Source organism: Lampetra fluviatilis, chromosome 24 (genome assembly GCF_964198595.1).
Source record: "Lampetra fluviatilis chromosome 24, kcLamFluv1.1, whole genome shotgun sequence".
NCBI classification, from domain to species: Eukaryota; Metazoa; Chordata; class Hyperoartia; order Petromyzontiformes; family Petromyzontidae; genus Lampetra; species Lampetra fluviatilis.
In genome coordinates this window covers 8,259,219-8,280,135 of record NC_136298.1, presented here as the reverse complement: position 1 = coordinate 8,280,135, position 20,917 = coordinate 8,259,219, and the positions used below count along the sequence as shown (strand labels likewise).

The 20,917-nt window shown below is 46.6% G+C and overlaps 1 protein-coding gene across 2 annotated transcripts in view; it reads right to left on the bottom strand.

Moving 5' to 3' along the window:
* Positions 1-16,699, bottom strand: part of ERBIN (erbb2 interacting protein) — a 119,759-nt gene extending 103,060 nt beyond the window's left edge. The window contains exons 1-2 of one of the 2 annotated variants that reach the window (XM_078867625.1): positions 16,332-16,699; positions 947-992 (exon numbers count right to left, since the gene is read on the bottom strand). The gene's annotated coding sequence lies outside the window, so the exon portion shown is untranslated. The remainder of the gene's footprint in view (positions 1-946; positions 993-16,331) is intronic. The other variant, XM_078867624.1, reaches the window with a different exon arrangement.
* Between the last annotated feature and the right edge of the window lie 4,218 nt (positions 16,700-20,917).

Here is a 20,917-nt window from a genome sequence, read left to right as displayed (position 1 = left end):
TCACGCAAAGCGCCCTGTAATCCGTAAAAAATGGAATCCCCGTCCTCCTGTCCAAGTTTTTCAACGTTAAACCCCACGGGGTCGTCATGTTTCATAATCGGTCGCGTCAAAAAAAAAACTTACAACATCCGACAAATCGTGTGTGTCCACCCCCCACACCCCCTATCCTACCCCGACAAAACCGTCCGGCAGCCTCGCGGAGACCGACTAAACCAGCCAAAACCCCAGGACCCTTGGCTGCATCGGAATCCCAGCTATGCTCAACTGTGGTTTTGGTTGAGCAGAGTCCACGAGGCATGCAGGGGAGAGCCAGGTCCAGTGTGAAAGTCCCCTACACCACCCCCCCCTCCCACGGGCCCGTTCCCACGACAACAACGCAGAGGCCGCCGCATTCCTGAATTGAGAGAAAGAGAGGAGAGACGGGACCGCACCGCCACCTTCGCTCCTTCCCGAGACAACCGCCGGCGCGAGACGGGTGGGGGGGTAGAGCCGAGCCGAGCGCCGCCCGTAGCCGCGGAGGTTCGAGTGGCACAGGCGCGCCATTGTCTCCATCTCACACAATACGAATACGCGTGTGCCCGTGTGCCCGTGTGCGCGTGTGCGCGTGTGCGCGTGCGTGCGTGCTAGCGGGAGGAGAGCCGTAGTGGCGCGGTTGGAGCAAAGTGACGCGAAGCGAGCACGCGCGGTGCCCGGCGAGGAATTGTCGAGGCCAGCGCCACTTGCGCCACACATTGCCCCAACAGTCTAGAAAAGGTTATTCGGTGGCGGTTTTGAACACTGCGCTTACCGAAACCTGTGCGCACCCCGCAAAAACCTGTCACGCGAGTGGCGCTCATCCATGCGGTAGCAACCAACGATCGAGGCGGCGCAACAACCCTGCTTGGGCTTGAACCGGGAGTCCTTTTTGAGTCGGGGAAGCAAAACCACGCGGCGGTTCTCTCCTCACCTCCGGCAGCCGAGGATGCGCAGCCAAGATGGAGCTGCTGCTGCTGCTGCGGACAAGGCACGACTTGCATCAGACGGAGGGCAGACGCTGCTTTCAACGAAACCGGTCGAACCAGAAAAATCTGTTTTAATAACTGTTCGGTGACAGGAGACGGGGGAAGGGTTTGAAGCAGAAGACGCATTGTCCCATTCGGTGACTGTTTTATTATTCCCTAGCTGCTCTCCGAGGAATCACCTGGTGACCGACCTGTCACTATCAATGAAGTGGCTCGTGTGTATGGCGCTGGGCCAGTAACCGCATTGTCCAATATTAACGGCCGAGAGGAGGGGGGGAGCTATCGGTGTTAGTGCAAAGCAATGAAAAGCCACTGACGTAATGTGTATTTATACAATGCTATACAGTCTCATGTCACTGCAGACAGCGTGGAGACGTGGCGCAGTTGTCGGTGAACCGCACTATCCACAAAGTCACCGGCCAAAGTTGTATTCTCGGCCAAAGGCTGACATCACTGACCAGTGAATTATAAAATACAGCAAAGGATTGACAAGAGGCTATAATAGAAAAAAACACAATTGTGGCTGGAGGAATCAATGTTTCTTTTTATGTTCGTGTGTACGTTGCAATTAGTTTGTGTGGTCCGGTTCGGCCACTGAAAGGCACACAATGCACCACAGCGCAAAAACAAACAAAAAAACCTCATCGATTCTTAAAAACCAAATCTCACTGCCCAAAATTCACGTTGAACTTCTGTCGCACCGTACGTAGCCAACGGTGCTAATCGGAGGTGCGCGGGGAAGGGCAACAAATTTAAACGCAAACTATCGTGAAGATTCATGCAATCACGAAAAAAGGAAGGCAGGAGAGAGGGGCGCTGGCGAATCATTACATGTCGAGTAGTCAGATTAGCATCAATGCGCATTTAAGGTAAAAAGACACCTCGGACTTCAACTAGACGGGGGAAGTAACGTGGGGATCAAGTTCCGTGACCCTCACGGTGATTGCTAATTCTAAAGAAATCAACTAAGTACCAGCGGACGACGGCACGGACGTAGAGAAGACATCACGGACCACCACAGCACCGCTGTACATGTTGGCCGATACATTTTCTGAGAAGAGACCTCATCCCAACGTAGGGGTAAAACGGGGCCTTTAACAGACATTGGCACTGGGCGAACTGGGTCACAGGAACGCCTGCTGCACGGCATTCCGTCCGATTCTCATAGGGTGGCACAACAAAGCCACCGCAATGTGGGATGATGAGCGAGCTCGTCGTTGATAAGGGGTAGGAAATCTCCTTTCCTTGGGCCAAATAGGACACTCAACAACCTTCAAGCGGGCCCACACATTAAACACACACGGCAAATGATCCAATAATGCTAAAAATTTGGGTTCGTCTGCACCGCAATAATGCCTGGGCCTGCTTTCTTTCATCTCACTAACGCGTTGTTGGTGTCGGCTCCAATTTCAAAGGTAAGACACGGGGCTACGATGCTTGCAGTCAAGGAGAAATATAATTGCGGCCCGTTTTTAAGTGGTTGGCCTCATGTGATCACAAGACCGTGTGAAACGAAGTCGTGGGTCATACGAGGCCTCTTGGCCTTAGGTTCCGAAACCGTTTTTAAATGAATGATGACCCAACTCTACAAATTTTCCAAACTCTGCAAATTTGCACAAACCTGAATGTGTGCAAATATGCAATAACAATGCCTTGGCTGCTGTTCTCTCTCTCGCTCTCTTTCAGTTTGACAGAAATTCCATTTTAGCTCTGGATTTTTCACTTTGTCCACAGAATCCCACACAAACGTCAAGGGACAATTTACATGTTGTCTTTCAAAGACATGAGAGATTAAAGCTGCGATTGGACTTCTCTACCAAGACCAATAAAAAATAGACTGACCCAGTGCGGCGCAGTAGCGTGGCTCACATCACTTGTAACTGACGTTAGCCATTGAACAGTACGCTAACCACAGCAGTGCAAACTACTGCAGCACCGCTCGTCATTGTCATACAGATGAAGACAAAAGACAAAGAACACCAGTATAACCTTCATAACAGATTGTGAGGACAAGTGCTGTTAGCGAGCATCTACGAAGGCTGGCACGACACAGGAGCCCGCCAGTGGAGACATCACCCCGCCGGGACCTGTTCAGATATCACTCATCACCGATTTTAGACGTGGCCACGAAGCAAACTCAGGGTCGTCGGATTTATAACCCTGCGCACAAACCTGTGCATTACCGCTCCACTCCACCTCCCAGATAAAAGGAATCACAAATAATAGGCTCGCAGATAAAGAGCTTCATTTGTACAGAGACGCTCTGATGGTCTGCTAAACTTTTTTAACGATAGGCCGAGCAGCACACTTCGCTGCAGATGACAAACACACGCACAGCCGCACAGCCTGCAGGCAATGGCCTTGACCTTGGCCAAATCCTAACCAAGCATGGCAGAAAATAAGTGCTGCCAGTTTTGAGATAGATTTGCCAGTCACCCACACTCACCTTAGATAAACAGCCCTGGGTTTTGTTATCACCCTCAATTTTACCATTTACTTGCCGGCACAGCACATTTTGTTTATCAGTCTCAATGGTCTCGCCCGATTCTGCCAGGTCCCCAAAGATTACATCGCCGCTGATAATGTGATATGCATGTTCTGCACCGTAGTGGACACGCCATTTGTTTAGCGTCAATCCACACAAGCTGGTCAATGCGGCTTTCAAAAGCATGTACAGTGAATCCTGGCGGTAGTGGGTGATCATAAACCGCATCAGCACTTCCCACGGGCGATGGGAATAACTGAAGCACAAGTGGCGATTACAAGACAACACGCACTCTTACTGTGGCAAACTTCACACAAAGGACAACATCGTCAACAGTCGCCCCCCTTATATTCACAACCCGGTGTGGAATGGCAAAAGGTAATTTCCGCGTCCGATGATGTTCTTGACTGCCAATAAAAACTCGATCTAGCAGAATCAGAATCTTTATTTATCCTGGAGGAATTTGCCGAGCTAGGAAACTGTTTTTCACATTTGTCCAACAGGGGTGGGTCAACGAGTCCATGTTGGTATTTATATTCGACAGAAGTGAATCATCATCATCAGCCACAGGAGCACATGATCAATCCACCACTGGATTTGGATCTGACCAAGCCGTCGCCACATCTGGCAGTCCTGAAATGTAACAATCCATCTAGCACAGGGGTCGGGCAAACCAAAATAACAAGAAGAGCCATTTTTTTTCTAATTCGGTGAGAAATTCAATATTTCAAGACACGCAATTCACGTGAATACTAGACGGTGGGTCCTTAATACATAACGTCTAGCACCTGCGTTTGAGCTGCTGGAGGTGTTCTCTCTTCTAGCTACCACTCCATAATTCGTCTTCACCACCCGGCTATCATCGCTTCTGGTGACGTGTCCCACCCAAGCCCATGGGTATTAAATCAATACGATATGCCTAACTTACATTGATCATGACATTCAATAATTCAGGTTATATTATTTAACACCGTATGTAGCGATGATCGTGACTGACTTAAGTATACAGTATGCTTATTATCAGATTTAAAAATATATATATTTAAATTTGGGCACAATTTTTTTGTATCCAGAAGTCGTGAAGTTTTACTCAGAGGGCAGGGAGATAGTCTGAAGTTCTACACTGCTTTAAGTCTTGTGCTAAGAACAAACCCACGTACAATCTCCATCAACTGTGAACCAAGTAATTTGCATCTCACAGAATGAGAAATTACCACCCGGGTTCATGGACACATTTACCGACTCCAACACAGCCTATAAGAGGCTCCTGGGCCAAGTGCTGTTATACCTATTAAAAATTGATAGGCGCTTAATACACATACACGTAACCACACACACACACTCGCTGTAATACCATCCCCGATCAACTACACGTCTATTTATAAGTGTTCAGAACTTCATTTCCCTGCGTTAAGTCATTTGGCTGCAGTCCTATCAACAAAACACGTGTTCCCGTATCCACGGACGGACATCAGCTTAGACTACCCCCCATCGCTTTGACTTAAACGTCTTGAGCAGATCAGAATGAGAATATGTATTTATCAAAATTGATTTGGTTCTTTTGGTAAAGTCACGTAGAAAGAGAAATATAATGCAATACATTATATTTCTAAGTTAACTAGGTTTTGTTTTCTCTTTCATTTGTACCTGATGATGATTGCTTGTGTTGCAATCGAAACGTCGTATACTATTATTTAATGTTTTCTTTTCTCTTTCTACGTGACTTTACCGAAAGAACCAAAGATTATTTATTTATCCTGGAGGAATCCGATGATCTATGAAGCTCTTTTTCACAGCTGTCCACTGCGGAACTGCTGGGTCATTTCATTTCTTGCTGCCAACACCGACAGTAACCAAAGGCGTGCATCATCACCAACATCATCAGCCACGATCAAGGCTAAGATTACGTGAAGCAACACCCTAAAAAAGAACACGCTAAAAGGAGCATCAGAAATGGTGTCACGCATCCACCAAAGTTATTCACAGTGTCAGAATATTTTACGAAAATCGGGTTCGGACAAAGCCACGTCTGTTTAACAGAGTTAAAGGATCAGGCGTCTAAGAATCAAAGATGCTTGCTTGAGACGTGCAAATGTACAGATCTGCTCACACAGCAGAGTTTCCATTTGTGAAAACGTTTCTCTACTTCTCTGGGGAACCCAGCACAGCCAAGTGCAGGGGTTTTTTTTCCCCTCTCTCTCTCCAAACAAAAGGTCAGGGGAAAGAATTTATGGCGAAACCTTAGGGCTAGCGTGGGTGTTTTGCCGCGGTGCTTTCTAAAGCGAAATTCAGTCAATGATTTTAACATTATACGATTTTACATTATACGGTTTTTATGTTATGCGATTTTCCCTTATAAGGTGTTTTCATTATACGATTTTACACTACAAACTTTACGTTTTTACATAAGATTTTACATTATACGATTTTACATTATACGCACAGTAAATGTGATTTGAAATTGTTCGACTTCAAGGTTATTGGCACAAAGCTTGTCACAATAGCCGTGCTTTGATTATCATCAAGTACAAAGTGAACTGCAGTTTGAGGATGTATTTGTCAGACTGTCTTCAAGATCCTTCACAGACTCTTACCCCTTCCAACCTCTCAACTCTCATCTCACTCTACAACTCCCCCCACACACACACACCCTCTCTAACTCCATCGACCAAGGGCTTGCTGTGAAAGCCCCAAGTCAACCTTCGCCCGGTGGGAGGTCACTCACTCTCCCCTGCTGCTCCTACTGTCTGGAACTCCTTTTCCCCAGCCATCCACGCTGTTCAAATCCAGGCCACCTCTTTTTTTCATCTGGCTATGTTTTTTACCGGCTCACTCTCTCTGAATTAATTATGCCCACTGGCTCCGAACAGCGTCTTTCATCAGGTCGCAGTCGCATTTAGGCGCTACAAAAATCCACGTCGTATTCGACTGTATTTACTGCGGGGTATTAACTACAATTTTTTTTAGGCATCGAATGGTGTATAATTAATTTGATGTAAAACATATACCTAATACGTGCATCCAATAATGCGTCTAATAATAATACTGGGACGAATTAATTAGGACTTATATAACAAATCAGTGCAATCACTCAATACGGTTGTCACATTTCGGCAGAGTGCTAAACAACTACACCACCGCATCGCCCCCCCTCCCCCCGTCGCCCCCCCTCCCCCATCGCCCACCCCTCCTCCCGTCGACCCCCCCTCCCTCCGTCGCCCCCTCCCCCCGCCGCCCCCCCCCCTCCACCAGCCCCCCCTCCCCGTCGCCCCCACACCCTCCTCCCGCCGTCGCCACCCATCCACCATGGCCCCCCCCTCCACCCCGTCGACCCCCCCTCCCTCCGTCGCCCCCTCCCCCCGCCCCCCATCCCCCATCGCCCCCCCTCCACCCCGTCGACCCCCCCTCTCCCCGTCGCCCCCCCTCCCTCCGCCCCCCCTCCCTCCGTCGCCCCTCCCCCTCCTCCCTCCGTCGCCCCCCCCCCGCTCTCGTTACAGCAGTCGGGAGATCCAAGCAATGTCTGTGGATCACAGAATAATTCTCATTACAGCCGGGACGATGAGTCGACTCATCTCCCCTTCTATTCACATCTTCTTTGTCCACCCTCCCCCCCTTATTAAAGTCGAGTGACTAAACGAGAATTGTCGAGGAGGAAATCTCTCGCTCAACTCATGTGGTCGGAGGTGAGTTCAAAACCGCCAACTCCTGAGCTCTGATGGAACGCATGGAACGCGGTCTCCCGTTCCAGGACGCGACTATGCTGGTGGTGATGAGCAGGGCTACTTATCTTGCGTTTTTGTTGTTGTTTTTTTTTAAATCCGGGCACGTCGGAGAAGGGGGGTGGGGGAAACAACCCCGACCTGGTATCATGCCGGCGCCAGTACGTTCTTGTAGAGTGCGTGTAGAATTTACCTGTTACGTAACCCGCCCTTCCCCCCCACCAAACCCTCCTAGGTTGCCATTCCATCATCATTCATCGGCGCTTATTGGCGAACAGCACTTGCCCCAAGAGAATAGGAAGACTACACGGGGGAGCTTTGTCTTTGCCGCGCTACGAACCCGGCCGGCCGAGTTCCGATTCCCGCTCACGGCCAACACCAGCGACGGATATCTGAACCGGTCCTGGGCCTCCCCTAAGTCGACTCGACCTCAAATGACAATCTGTTGTGGCGTGTAAAAAAACACCGCCACTGGGGAGACAGCGACGGGGCGGGAGGGGGAGGGTGTGTCGAGCGTGGTGCTGGCACACCCAGACTCGCCTAACAGCACTTGCCCCAAAAGGTCTGTCAAGGCTATACGGGGGATCTTTGTTGTGTCACGGACCCAATGGCAACGTCCCTCATCCCTCCTCCTCCATCCACCGCCCTCCCTCTCTCCAAGAAGTGACAGCACGCATCTGCCACTTCACAGAAAAATGCCGCGACCAAGTGCTTAATAGCAGTGGTGGTGGTGGTTGTTGGGGGGGGGGGAGAAAAACAATCATTGTGCTCGCCAGCTCGGTAGATAAATTAAAACTACAGTGCACGCTCGGTAGTAATGCGAGGCGCTGTGTTCATTTGCATCGTTGAACTGTGCCGGGTAGCTGACGGCAGAGCATCTCAACCCCCCAAGGAGCAATTCCCGCACGTTCCAAGGGCTCAAGTACAAAATCCTGCAAGACCGGATTTTAAAGACTGCCAATAGCTGTACTCACAACAACAACAACAAAAACGAGCTGCAATTGCTATATTTAATAACAGGGACGAACACATTGAGAGGAGACGACTTGTATTTGTTTGTTCAAGGAACAAAAAAATTCAAGGAACAAAAAATATATAACCTTCGTGGAGTACACATACCTGTCAACCCCTTATTAGTGCCTATTCCATATTACCAACCAATTCAGACCGTATTGGTCCCACAGTGCCTTTATAAACCTCAACGTTAATCTTACAAAGTCCCATCACAAGTGAGAAACACAAAGAAACAGACAAAACTGATTTTGAAACGGATGTACGCCGTATGGACCTGAAAACTCAATTTCCCTGTACAAGAAAAAGGGTAAACCGTGTGGGTTGACGGGTATGAGTGCACACCGTGAAGCAGTTCAGGCTTTAGACGCCAGATAATTAAAAGGTGGATTTATAAGCAGCGTAACAGAGAGCCACCTAGCAGCAAAAGTTTCCGAAATTCTACAAGTCACAAACATCGCAAACAGCAGAGGAAACACAATGAGTGAATCAGAAGAGTGAATAGAATTATCCGAAATGTAAACAACGATAATGCAAAAGTCTAACACGAAACTGAAATAAACATGGAGTTCGGTGCAAAAATTCTAAAAAGCGCAGTGGCATGTTTAGATGAGACAGACGTGCAGACAAATCCATTGTTGAACTACACTTCTATGTTTCCACAACACCCATGTTCATCCACTGCGCCAACGCCCACTGATCAGCATGGAAGGGGGGGGTGATAGACGGTCAAAATAACCCCCACACAGCCTAGGAGAGGGCACTCATCCAAATTGATGATAAAATGAAAATACATGTCAAAAGCTAATTATCTGCAGTCGAGTTACTTAATCATTTACTGTCCATATTTAATTAGTATTATTATTAACATCATTATATCTGCTTGTTTAAACCTCCTCGCTGAGTCTCAAAACTCTTTTTCTGGAGATTCCTGCCAAGCTTTTGTTTTCCTGTAGCGGTGATGCGTCATGCCAATTAAGTAATTTGCACACCATTTTCCAGCACGAGGATGTTTCGGCTAATGCCAGTTGCGTTGCGATGTGTTTTTTACGTAGTTTTGTTTTACCTATAAAATGAAACCAGGAACCTGGAATACAGAGAGCACAAACTCCAGAGCAAAAGGTGCCCGAGTCGGGAATCAAACCCACGTTTCTTGCTGCGAGGAGGAAACCAGAGAACACGACGCCCATTATGAAAGCGTGACGTTTCTTGTGGTTGCGTGGAACCTGCTTGGAATAAAATATAATCCAACGTAACACAACCTTCTGATGTTCCACGTCACAAAATATGGGGTGGGTGGGGGCGATGAGTGACTCCTCGTCACGAGAGGCCTCGCGTTGGCAAGTCGAAATAAAAACGCACAAGTGCATTTGGATTGCGGAAAAGATGAGCCCATAAGATGGGTCTTCACAGGAGGACAGCGACATCTCAACTTACGCGTCCTGGCGCCTACTTAAGCCCGTCCTGGCGGTGGGAGTAAATCGTAGGCGATGATAAGACGCGTCGTGAGTATGATGTTGCAGTCAGCGGTAGTCGTGGGCTTAGGAATCGAGATTGCTAACATACTAATCAACACGTCATTCCCGCCTCCGTTGTAAGCGACGCCTCTCACCGTGGTCAAAAAACGTGATTGACAGTTCACCGTCTTGCCAACTCATTTCGTGAGAAGGGGTCAAGTACCAAGGTCTTCATTTCTCTATTTTTCGGGTCGCCGCTTTACTGGAGTAAGGCGGCACTTGACTAGTAGTAAGCACAGCAATAGCGAGAGGTAAGACTCGATGTGGTGTGTGCTGGGTGTGAACATATCTTCCGGAACGCTGGTAGACTGGGGTAGGCACGTGAATATCAGCCATAGCGAGATGGATACTTGATGTTGTGTGCCGGGTCAAACATGTTTTTTCCGGGTCCCTAAGCCAACCAGACGCTCCCGAAATTAATCAAGTGAGTGTGTGTACGTGGGACTGAGTGTTCTGTACAAGCTTAATTGGAAGATAACCGTGGTGGGCATGGATTTTTCTCTGAGGCCTCTCTGGTGATTCCCTCCACAATTAGAAACATGCGTTCCCGGGATTTGGCTCCTATACATTTCCACACGATAAGCCACTTCGTTGAGCTATCATTTGTGGCCAAGTCGCTTCTGAAAAAGAGCTACACAGTACAGCTCAGTGGAGCTTACCTGATAACATAAAAAACAATTGTTTCATAACATCTCGCCGATATTGCAAGATGCTGCCCAACAAAACGACGTGATGAACATTCCATCTCACGTGAGTGTGAGCGGGTGGGGGGGGATTTCCACCAGAAGTATATGGCACCGAATACCGACCGCATTTTTAACTGAGCAGTTTCCAGTTTGGGCCAACTCCTGTCAGTGACTCAGAGACAAATAACTTTGTATGGACCGCTCCTGAAGGAAGTTACTGCGGTTCGTGTTCTGCTGTACGGCAGTGTAAGAGTGACTACGGCGATAAGTCATTTCACGTCTGTGCAGTACACGTTGCCGATTTCGTATTGTACATTACACACAGGTCTCATAACCATCTGGCCTACCTCACCACACTTACAGAGAACACATCTGTGTGTAAAGCACAAAAAACGTGTATTCTAGTTATACTGTACTACGCCGTGTGTTGTCTATATACACATTACACACTGCACACACAACACACAATAATGATTGTGTGTTTTTGACAAAGCTGCTCTCCTTTAGGGCCGGGCGTTCCAGAGTGCTTTAACATCACATCTTATATGAATACATTTGAAGGGGGCACCTCCAGTGGCAGCTGACCCGGTGGGCACAAGGTGGCTCGGTTCCTGGCTGGCACATGGGCATTAGTCTGCCAGTAAGGGGGAGATTAATGACTGCGATATGCAATCCAAATGGCTACGTATAATCCAACAATACACAATGCATACACACTACATTCTCTATACTCCTACGTATGTATCACATACATATACACCCCATACAAAACACATATTATATATACACAAAACACAATGTGTACAACACACAATACATACTACACAACACAGCTGTACGTAACAAATACGAACAAATCTTGAACTGGGAGCAGAATGGGCAAAAGTGAACGGGATATAGCTGGTGCCAGCTAAGGCACAAGAAAATCAGATCTCTCTTACTTAACAGCAACCTTTGATATCAGAGGGGAGACGTTAATGGTAAATTAACGAGCGGGGGGGGTGTTAATCAAGAGTTTATGGGCGGCAAGGTGCAGCAGTGGTGGCACTCATGCCTCACACCAAGAAGGGTTCGATTACAGACTCAGGTGTCTGCGTGGGGTTTGTACGTTCTCTCCCTGTTCTGGAAGGGGTTTTTTCCCCCCATCGAGTTCTCTGGTTTGCTCCCAAAGCTAAAATTACACACAATGCAACCGGTATTGGCCAAACAGCCCAAAGCTGAAATGCCATCCGTCCAACCACACCACCGCAGGTCACAGCACTTCTCTTTTTAAATCCTTTATATTAAGTTCGCTTGCTTGCTTGCGTGCTTGCTTGCTTGCGTGCTTGCTTGCTTGCGTGCTTGCTTGCTTGCGTGCTTGCTTGCGTGCTTGCTTGCGTGCTTGCTTACGACCGTGCAAATCTTTCGGTCGTTTTTTAACCCACTTCCCGTGATCCAATCGAACTGACATTTTCCACACAGACTCGTTGTGCGAGACAATTAATGTTCGTGAAAAAAAATTACCAAAATGTTACACTTTTTAGGCAAAAAAAAATTATTTTACATATATTCAAATAGAACTCATTCATGGCTTTGGCTGAACGTCACAGTGTAAGAGCCCAGAGCGTAACCCCTCCACAGGCCGTGGCGGAGTAGCGCAGTTGGTAGCGCCCTCACTTCCCATGCCAAAGGTCGCGGGATCGATCCCCGTGTCCTCCACAGGCGAATATATTTTTAAATCCTTTATATTAAGTTCGCTGCCACGCATATAAAGGATTTATAGTGAAAAACTTTGTTTTTACGGGTTATACTTATTTTAAATCCTTTATATTAAGTTCGCTTGCTTGCTTGCTTGTGTGCTTGCGTGCTTGCTTACGACCGTGCAAATCTTTCGGTCGTTTTTTAACCCACTTCCTGTGATCCAATCGAACTGACGTTTTGCACACAGACTCGTTGTGCCTGACAATTAATTTTCGTGAAAAATTTTTTCCTACATTTTACACTGTTGAGGGAATTTGTTTTTAAATATTTAATTACCAATTGCTTTATGCTGCCAGACAATCATCTGACCCATAGGTGGCAGCCATCTCAAGCCAGAGGACGAGAGGATTCTAGCCGCCACGCATATAAAGGATTTATAGTGAAAAAACTTTGTTTTTACGGGTTTACTTGTTAAATCCTTTATATTAAGTTCGCTTGCTTGCTTGCGTGCTTGCTTGCGTGCTTGCTTGCTTACGACCGTGCAAATCTTTCGGTCGTTTTTTAACCCACTTCCCGTGATCCAATCGAGCTCGAGCTGACATTTTCCACACAGACTCGTTGTGCGAGACAATTAATGTTCGTGAAAAAAAAATTCCCAAAATTTTACACTGTTTAGGGAAAACAAATTAAATATTTAATTACCAATTGCTTAATACTGGCAGACAATCATCTGACCCATAGGTGGCAGCCATCTCAAGCCAGAGGACGAGAAGACTCTAGCCGCCACGCATATAAAGGATTTATAGTGAAAAACTTTGTTTTTACGGGTTTACTTGTTTAAATCCTTTATATTAAGTTCGCTTGCTTGCTTACGACCGTGCAAATCTTTCTGTCGTTTTTTAACCCACTTCCCGTGATCCAATCGAGCTGACATTTTCCACACAGACTCGTTGTGCGTGACAATTAATTTTCGTGAAAAATTTTTTCCTAAATTTTACACTTTTTAGGAATTATTTTTTTATATTTAATTACCAATTGCTTAATGGTGGCAGGCAATCATCTGACCCATAGGTGGCAGCCATCTCAAGCCAGAGGACGAGAGGACTCTAGCCACCACGCATATAAAGGATTTATAGTGAAAAACTTTGTTTTTACGGGTTAATTTTTTACTTCTTCCGTCCGCACTGCCCCATCTCAGAAATGCCTCTACCGTCGTCTTAACAACAATAACACAACTCGATTTAAGAAGAACAAAACACACCGCGTCGTGCTCTTTTTCGACGACAACTGTTTGCTGCTGGCCGTTTGACGTTTTTGGGACCTTTGGAGCCGATGAAATGGATGAAACGCAACACGCAAGACGGAATAGGTGACACGTCAATGTTGGTGCGCAGGAAGGATGTGTTTGTTGGTCTTTCCAACTCCAAACTTCCAAAAATAGCCAACCCATCATCATCATCACTGGGGGGGGAGGTGAGGGATAAATTAATTAAATAAATGCATGCATACAGTAATCTCCGTGCCACGCGGGAGGCTAATGAAGATGATGCACATATGATGTATCTTGGCAACAACACCGCGGGCAGGCAATAACAATTCTACTCGTAATACAGTACCGGTGATTCGTGAATAACACCATGACTGTGGTTAAGTTTAGGAGCGAATTAAAGTACAACATCGCGCCCCACAGTTGACACGGAGTGATCTTGACAATAACAACCGATGGCCGAGTGGCATTTGCATGACAAGCCTGACAGCCGATGCGACCCTGATTTTCGAAACCGTCCCGTGGGTCTGCTTGCTTATCAAACCAAATGTTGCAGGATAAAACGTGTCCGAAAAACATACGCGTACTTACGTGTGAGACGAAGGGCATATTTCTGCTCATATTCTTTTACACAAACATGCTTTCTCTGTCATCATACTCATCAGGCGTGATCAACAGACTGCTGGATGAAAGCCTCAGCAATGAATCACTCGTTCTCTTTAACAGGGAAACAAGGGATAAAATATATGTGGGGTTTATACACATCCGTACTATTAAAACTAAAGTCCATGCATCTAATAGCATCCCTGGACCGAGAGCCTTTGATATTTTAATAATCCTGTTATTCCCAGTCGCCACGGATTAATGGTTTAGCTGGGACGAGGGCAACTGCCCCCCCAGGCAAGACACATACAGGAGTGTAGGTTCGTGTGGCCACAAGCCCCCACCCGCCTTTGTCTCCCCTAGTGTTCCTGCTAAGCACACCGCAGCAATCAAGGCAACGTATGAGACGGACGTTATTTTTTTTAGGCTGGGTTGACCTAGAGGTGAGGACCGAAGCTGGTTACAGAACCACAAGACGTCAACTTCCGCACCTACAATTAGTACGGTTGGCTACGTACGGTGCGAAAGAAGGTCTACATACATATACAGAACACAACTGTCAAGCGTGTATTCGGTATCTATTAACCTGGGAGTCGAACACGGAGTTTGGAAATGTGATTCATTGGGCGAACCATGCCACTTTCTCCAGAAATGAAGACAGGCAAGCGGGCACAAACCATGGAGAGCCATGCAAGCACATAGGCAGGTTGACTGGCACAGATATAGAGACACGGGTAGATAGACAAGCGGATAAGCAAAGACACGTGCAGACAGTTCGAGAGATAATGGGCACAAACGAAACACGGTTTGTGGCAACGCGAGTCTGGACCAGAGGGTGCATGAAGCAGAGGTCGCAACCGGGTACCCGATACCCGTACCCTACCCGATACCCGGCTACCCGTACCCGGCCGGGTACGGGTACCCATTTGCGACCCTGGTGCGGCCGGGTACGGGTAGGCCGTGAGTCACTGGTGAGTGGCCGTTTGTCACTCATTTCGGGTAGGGTACGGGTAGGGAACGGCTACCCGTACCCGGAGCCGGGTACGGGTAGCCCATTTGCGACCCTGGTGCGGCCGGGTACGGGTAAGGAATCAAAACCCGTTTGCGACCTCTGGCATGAAGCCACCACGTATGCTCTTGACCACAAAAGAACGAGCTTAAAATCCCACACCCCTCTAACCTCGCGGAAGGCACACGCCCTGTGCCTGCTCTTAGCCAGGTCAGTTTTGTATACCCGCAAACATTGATATTGGCTTTGTTGCACAGTCACAGCAATGTCGATACTGTGTACATATTAACCAGACCTGTGGTTGGAATCGAACCGTGCGAATCCCTCCCTCATTGGGCTGTTGATTATATCACGTTGCCCTCAATGTCATTTCGCATTCATGTCGCTGGAAATTACACGCTGTCGTCAGCCGTATTGTAAGCGCGGATGTAATTGGGTTGCCGTAATTATATTGTATGATTGAGCTCAGATGGCCACCCACGTGTTAATTCATTCAACCGTTCGTTCTGGATTTCATTCATCTATCCACCCAGCCACACAGAGATGTCCCATTAATCAAATCATGAATTCAGACATTCACGAGTTCATCCACCACGCGGAATCCCAACCGCTGAAGTATAATTACCGTACAGGGATTACGGCGGTAGATGTTGTACATAATTAGAAGTAAAGCAATGTGTGCGCAACTACGTAATGTTTATTTGAATGAGACAAGATCGGGGTATAATGCATTGCAGGGAATGTAAAACACACCCATTTATATTGTCCAAACGATTGTAAAACTTGGGTGAAAAAACAGGGAATTGGCTCTTAAAATGTAAAAATAACCTTCCTACAATTCACATTGTCCCAAGGTTTTGTCTTGTTAAGTTGTGGCCCAGGCACTTTAAGCTTCCTAATAATTACCCCCAATACACAGACGCTACAGTGGGTGTCCGATGCAAATTCTATCGATGGCCCGAAGGAGCTTTAAAGATGATAAGTTGGCACACACGTAGACTAATCTACGCCGATAACCTGCAGCACACAAGATACATCCTCCAACATTTCCAAATTTTGACCCACTCAACACCAATCAATTTCATACCGCGGAGGTTAATCAGTTTCATTCATGGATTGTGCAACAATGTGATAGGTTAAGTCACGTACAGAAACACACGCACACATTGTAAACAGAATCATCATCAGCAAGTGAACCGAGTAATTCGCCATCCCAGTGGGTAGTGTGAGACGCTGTAGTAAAACACCTCGGATTACAGCAACAGGGCAACACTTCCACTCACATCGCAAAGAGCGAATCTCAACTCGACAGGACAATTGCGATTCCGACAAAGCCACGGAAACACCACGAACCTGGGATTCTTGTCGGAAGATGCTGCCGATGGGTTGGCGACTAGAATAAGCCAGCGACGTTGCCCTCCAAGTGGCGATCGAAGGCAGAAGAACCCATGGTGGGTTTTTTTTTAGTTTTTGGCAAGTTGACTTACGAAAATCTTATTGTTTCTTATCTGGTTGCCGCTGTTGATGCAACGCCCGTGTGCCCGATCGCGGCTGGTACGTCCGTGAGCCGTGAGTGTCGCCCTGCTCGCCGTACCCACCGCTGCTGTGGTTCGGAGCCGTAAAAAGAGAATCGTTTACGATTGTTAAAGATTCTTTTTTGGTGGAGACGGCTCCCCACTCACGACCGCCCACCACGTCGACTCGCTTCGCGGCACTGAGCGAGCCCAACATGGGAGTGGGGGGGGCCTGAGGCGCGGAGTGGGCGGAGTTAACTGAATATGGGCGGAGTCAATTAGCAAAGTGGGCGGGGGCTTCCGTTGGTATGGGCGGGGCTTAGGTGGTAATTGTGCAGCCAAGATTTGCATAAATATGGGCGGAGTCAACTAGCAAAGTGGGCGGGGGCTCCGTCAGTATGGGCAAAGCTTAGGTGGTATGGGCGGGGCTTAGGTGGTAATTGTGCAGCCAAGATTTGCATAAATATGGGCGGAGTCAACTAGCAAAGTTGGCGGGGGCTCCGTCAGTATGGGCAAAGCTTAGGTGGTAATGGTGCAGCCGAAATTTGCATAAATATGGGCGGTGCCGCTGCGAGGAAGTGGGCGGGGTCTGGACGAGAATGAGTTCCGGCCGTGTTTAACGTGACCCTCGTTGTCAAGACACAGGGGGGCGCCTATCCGTGCTGGGAAATCTAAAAGTTCCTTCGAGCGGAGGGGCTTATCTAGTCTATTGTTTGTAAACGGACGCACCGACCCCTCCCCATCCACTAATTCCATGCAACGCTGTCCTTTCTTTAACCGGCTGGGAATCGCAACGAAACTCAATTGAGCCTCACGTGTTGGTGTTACTCAACAATACGGCGTGCAGAGATTTTTTTTACGTTCTCAAAAGTGGGACTATTTTTTTTGTTCTGCATTCCGCAGTTCGAACAAAACGCGGGCCGCGGAAGGATTTGCACAACTGCACTCTGCGTGCTTCGTCTGCTTTGGGGTCAACTTGTTGAATGCACTGACTGGCACGTTATTGCGATGTGCGTTTGTAAATCATATCACGATGAAAGAAATGCCAACTTTTTTTAGTTTTTAGTTACATAACATTAACATACGTACGCAATGTTATACGGTACTTGAAAAGCAGGACTTTATCTTCCTATGCATGTTGAGTATTTTAATTATACCGTAATGGCATATCTAATGGACAGCATTGGGTTATGTAATCACACATTAATTAGATTAGTTACCAAGATGCCAATTGGCAATCCCCGCCTAATTATTCGAGAAGCTACGACGCATTCCTCTGAGCAAAGTGGGAATATACAGTACAGTACTTTGTTTCGAAAATGGAAACTGTAACCAGGACATTTTTGGGGAAACATCACCATCCTCAAATCTCACCCAGATCCACATGAACGCTGCGGCGTGAACATCGTGGGACAACGCCGACTTCCACAATAAACACCGCGTTCGAGACCCAAACATCGCACCTCGTCGCTCTGACATTCCTTCCTCAAAGACACTGGTGTCACCACCGTGAACCACATCATAACATCACCAGGCCAATGTGCGCATCTTCACACACGGTACATTAAAGACAAGGCACAGTACAGCAGTGCGATTGTGGTCATGCAAACCCAAAGCATGGGCCATATAAAGTAAACAAACCGTGGTCTGTTCTCCTTCAACGAAGTAATAACAATATGACGTCCACGAACTCTCCTGAATCCCTCTCGTGGCTAGCAGATCTCGACTTCATTTACCTCTTGAACACACACATATATTTAACAGTACCTGATGACGGAGACTTGTGTTGCCTCCGAAACGTGATTTATTATTTTATTTTATTTCCATTATTACTTTTATTAACTTTTAATTTTATTTTTTACCTACGTGACTTTACCGAAAGAACCTAAGAGTATGAATCATTGCAGTCACGAAAGCTTCAAATCTAGAAAATTAAATAACAGGTTGGTGTACCTATTGACGCTGTTTACTTGCGTGAATCCACTACTGGATGAGGGCTTTCTCATGCCGAGCGTGGTCATGGGAGTAACGTGACCATACTTCATCAAAATTGTCCAGTTGCAGTGGGGGGCAGCGTAGATGTGGCAATCAGAAAAGTTCTGTACAACAATTGAATGCATCTATGTTGAACTTCTTTCGCACCGTACGTAGCCAACCGTGCCAATCGGAGGTGCATTGAGGTTTAGAGGGGGGGGGTGGGAATCGATGTAATTTCTGAATCAAAACAGAAAATATATTCTGAATAGTTCCATATAAATTTTGTATCAAGGTTATTTTAAGCTATCCGTGGCTTTCATTCTTGGCATCACTAAACACAGGACCGATAATTCAAAAATGATAGCTGTTTTAGACGATGAATCTCAGTCGAGTTCCTTATTAGCCAGTCATTACGGTGGTGGTGGTGACAGTACACAGTTCTGCAGTTAATAGCGTGTGGTCATGGTTGGCTCATGCCCCCTAGCGTTTGTCTTTAACATTCCAGCAGCTTATTTTTGATTGTTTTCATGGACTTAACTTAGAAGACATCAATATTTTATCCAGGGTCTATCCCCCGGTGAATGAAGACCTCCCCTCGTCATTGTTCTCTCTCGCAGTGCTGCCATACCACAAATTAATCTCATTATTGCACATGGGCCGATGTAACTGATCCATCAACACGCTGGGTTGACCCCTCGGACGCTCCTGCTGTTGTGGAGTGACTCAGGGTTTGGTAGTGGTACATGTTGTTTATGTCGTTTATTGTGAATATTCGGTCACAGTTCCTATGATCACCGTTACATTGCTTTTATGGCTTTATTTTGGTGATTTCGAAAAGTTTTTTGGTTCGGCCATGTTTGTTTGTTGTAGTACGGAGTTAGACTGATGGCCTTAATCTAAGTTGTCTTGTGGTTATTGTTGTTGTTTGACTTGCATCCCACTGGGATTTTTGCACACAACGTTGATGTACGGTGCTTTTTCTGCAATATTTTGCCGTCTTTTCTTGGATTTTCAGTTTGCACTTAGTCACATATTCACTTTAAGATGTTTTCTTGTTCATGTTTTTGTTTTTTTGTTTGTTGCGGTTGCACCCGATGCAAGAGCCGAATGCCTCACAGGGCTATACCTAATAAATAAAACTGAAACCTCTTGGACGCAGTCTCTCCTCTTCCTATGGTTGCCATTTATCACTCGTATTGTCCATCATCCCTTCAAACAATGTTTGTGTCCCGCCAAAGTGCATCTAATAATAGTACACTCTATTTAACCAGCACACACCCTTGAGATTTCGCATCTCATTTCCAAATTGAGTCCCTGGCAAGATATCCGGAGGCATGTTAATTCTTAGTAACATGTAAACAATACAAAATCAATGAATATTGCATCATTTAGTAGCATATCTTTGAAACTGCATATATGTTAGAGATATATCTAGCATTTGTGCAATTACTGAATATTAATATCCTTTAAATCGAGCCCATCGAGGGTTTGTTTTTCAATGTTGGAAAATCTAGATGTATTAACGTGGAACATGTTTAACATTTGTTTAACATTTAAACAGAATATACAATAATATTCCAAAGCTGACGACACCTTCTGTTTCTTAAGTCGAGAGCTGTGGCCACCTGAGTTCGATACCAGGCCATGAATTACAGCATAAGCGCCAATATAATCACGGCGATTTCCATCAGAACCTGAACAGGGCATCACATAGATAGGTTCATCCTAGAAATAGGACTCATAAGGGGCCGTCCATAAATGACGTCACGCGATTTTGGACGAATTTTTTACCCCCTCCCCCTTCGTCACACGGCGTCACAAAAAGTCAGACCCCCCCTTAAATATGACGTCACAAAGCTCTGCCCCCCCCCCCCCAAAAATAAAACATGCTTCAAATCGCTTTAAACTATTGTCATTGTAGTGCGTATTTAATGTGGCGCTGCACTCTGATATCGTAGGAGAAAACATTTATTAAAAAGTATATTTAATTAAGTAGAACGTCTATATTTATTTAAAGTTGCGCATTTTGATTTGACGTCACATTTCTCACCCCCCCCATCGTCACAAATGTCTGACCCCCCCCCCCATAGGTGCGTGACGTCATTTATGGACGGCCCCTAAGATGGAGAGAACAAAAATAAATATATCAAGTGTCTGGTTGCCTATTGTTACAGGCAAGTCCTCTAACAAATAGTAGTATTCTGTATCCAGTTCGATTACAGTACAGCACAATAGTCTATAACGACGTTACTTACACATCAGCCACACACGCGAGTTAATTTCATCGCTCCATCTCCACGGAGGCGATCCCCTCTCACCCGGTAACGTTGAGACATTCCGACGGGATAACGTTGGAATGTGGCTGGGCTAACGTTGAATCAACGTTGGCCCAACGTTCAATTTGTTCACTGGGTCGGACGCGGTTTTACTCCTTGGCTGCCACTCCGT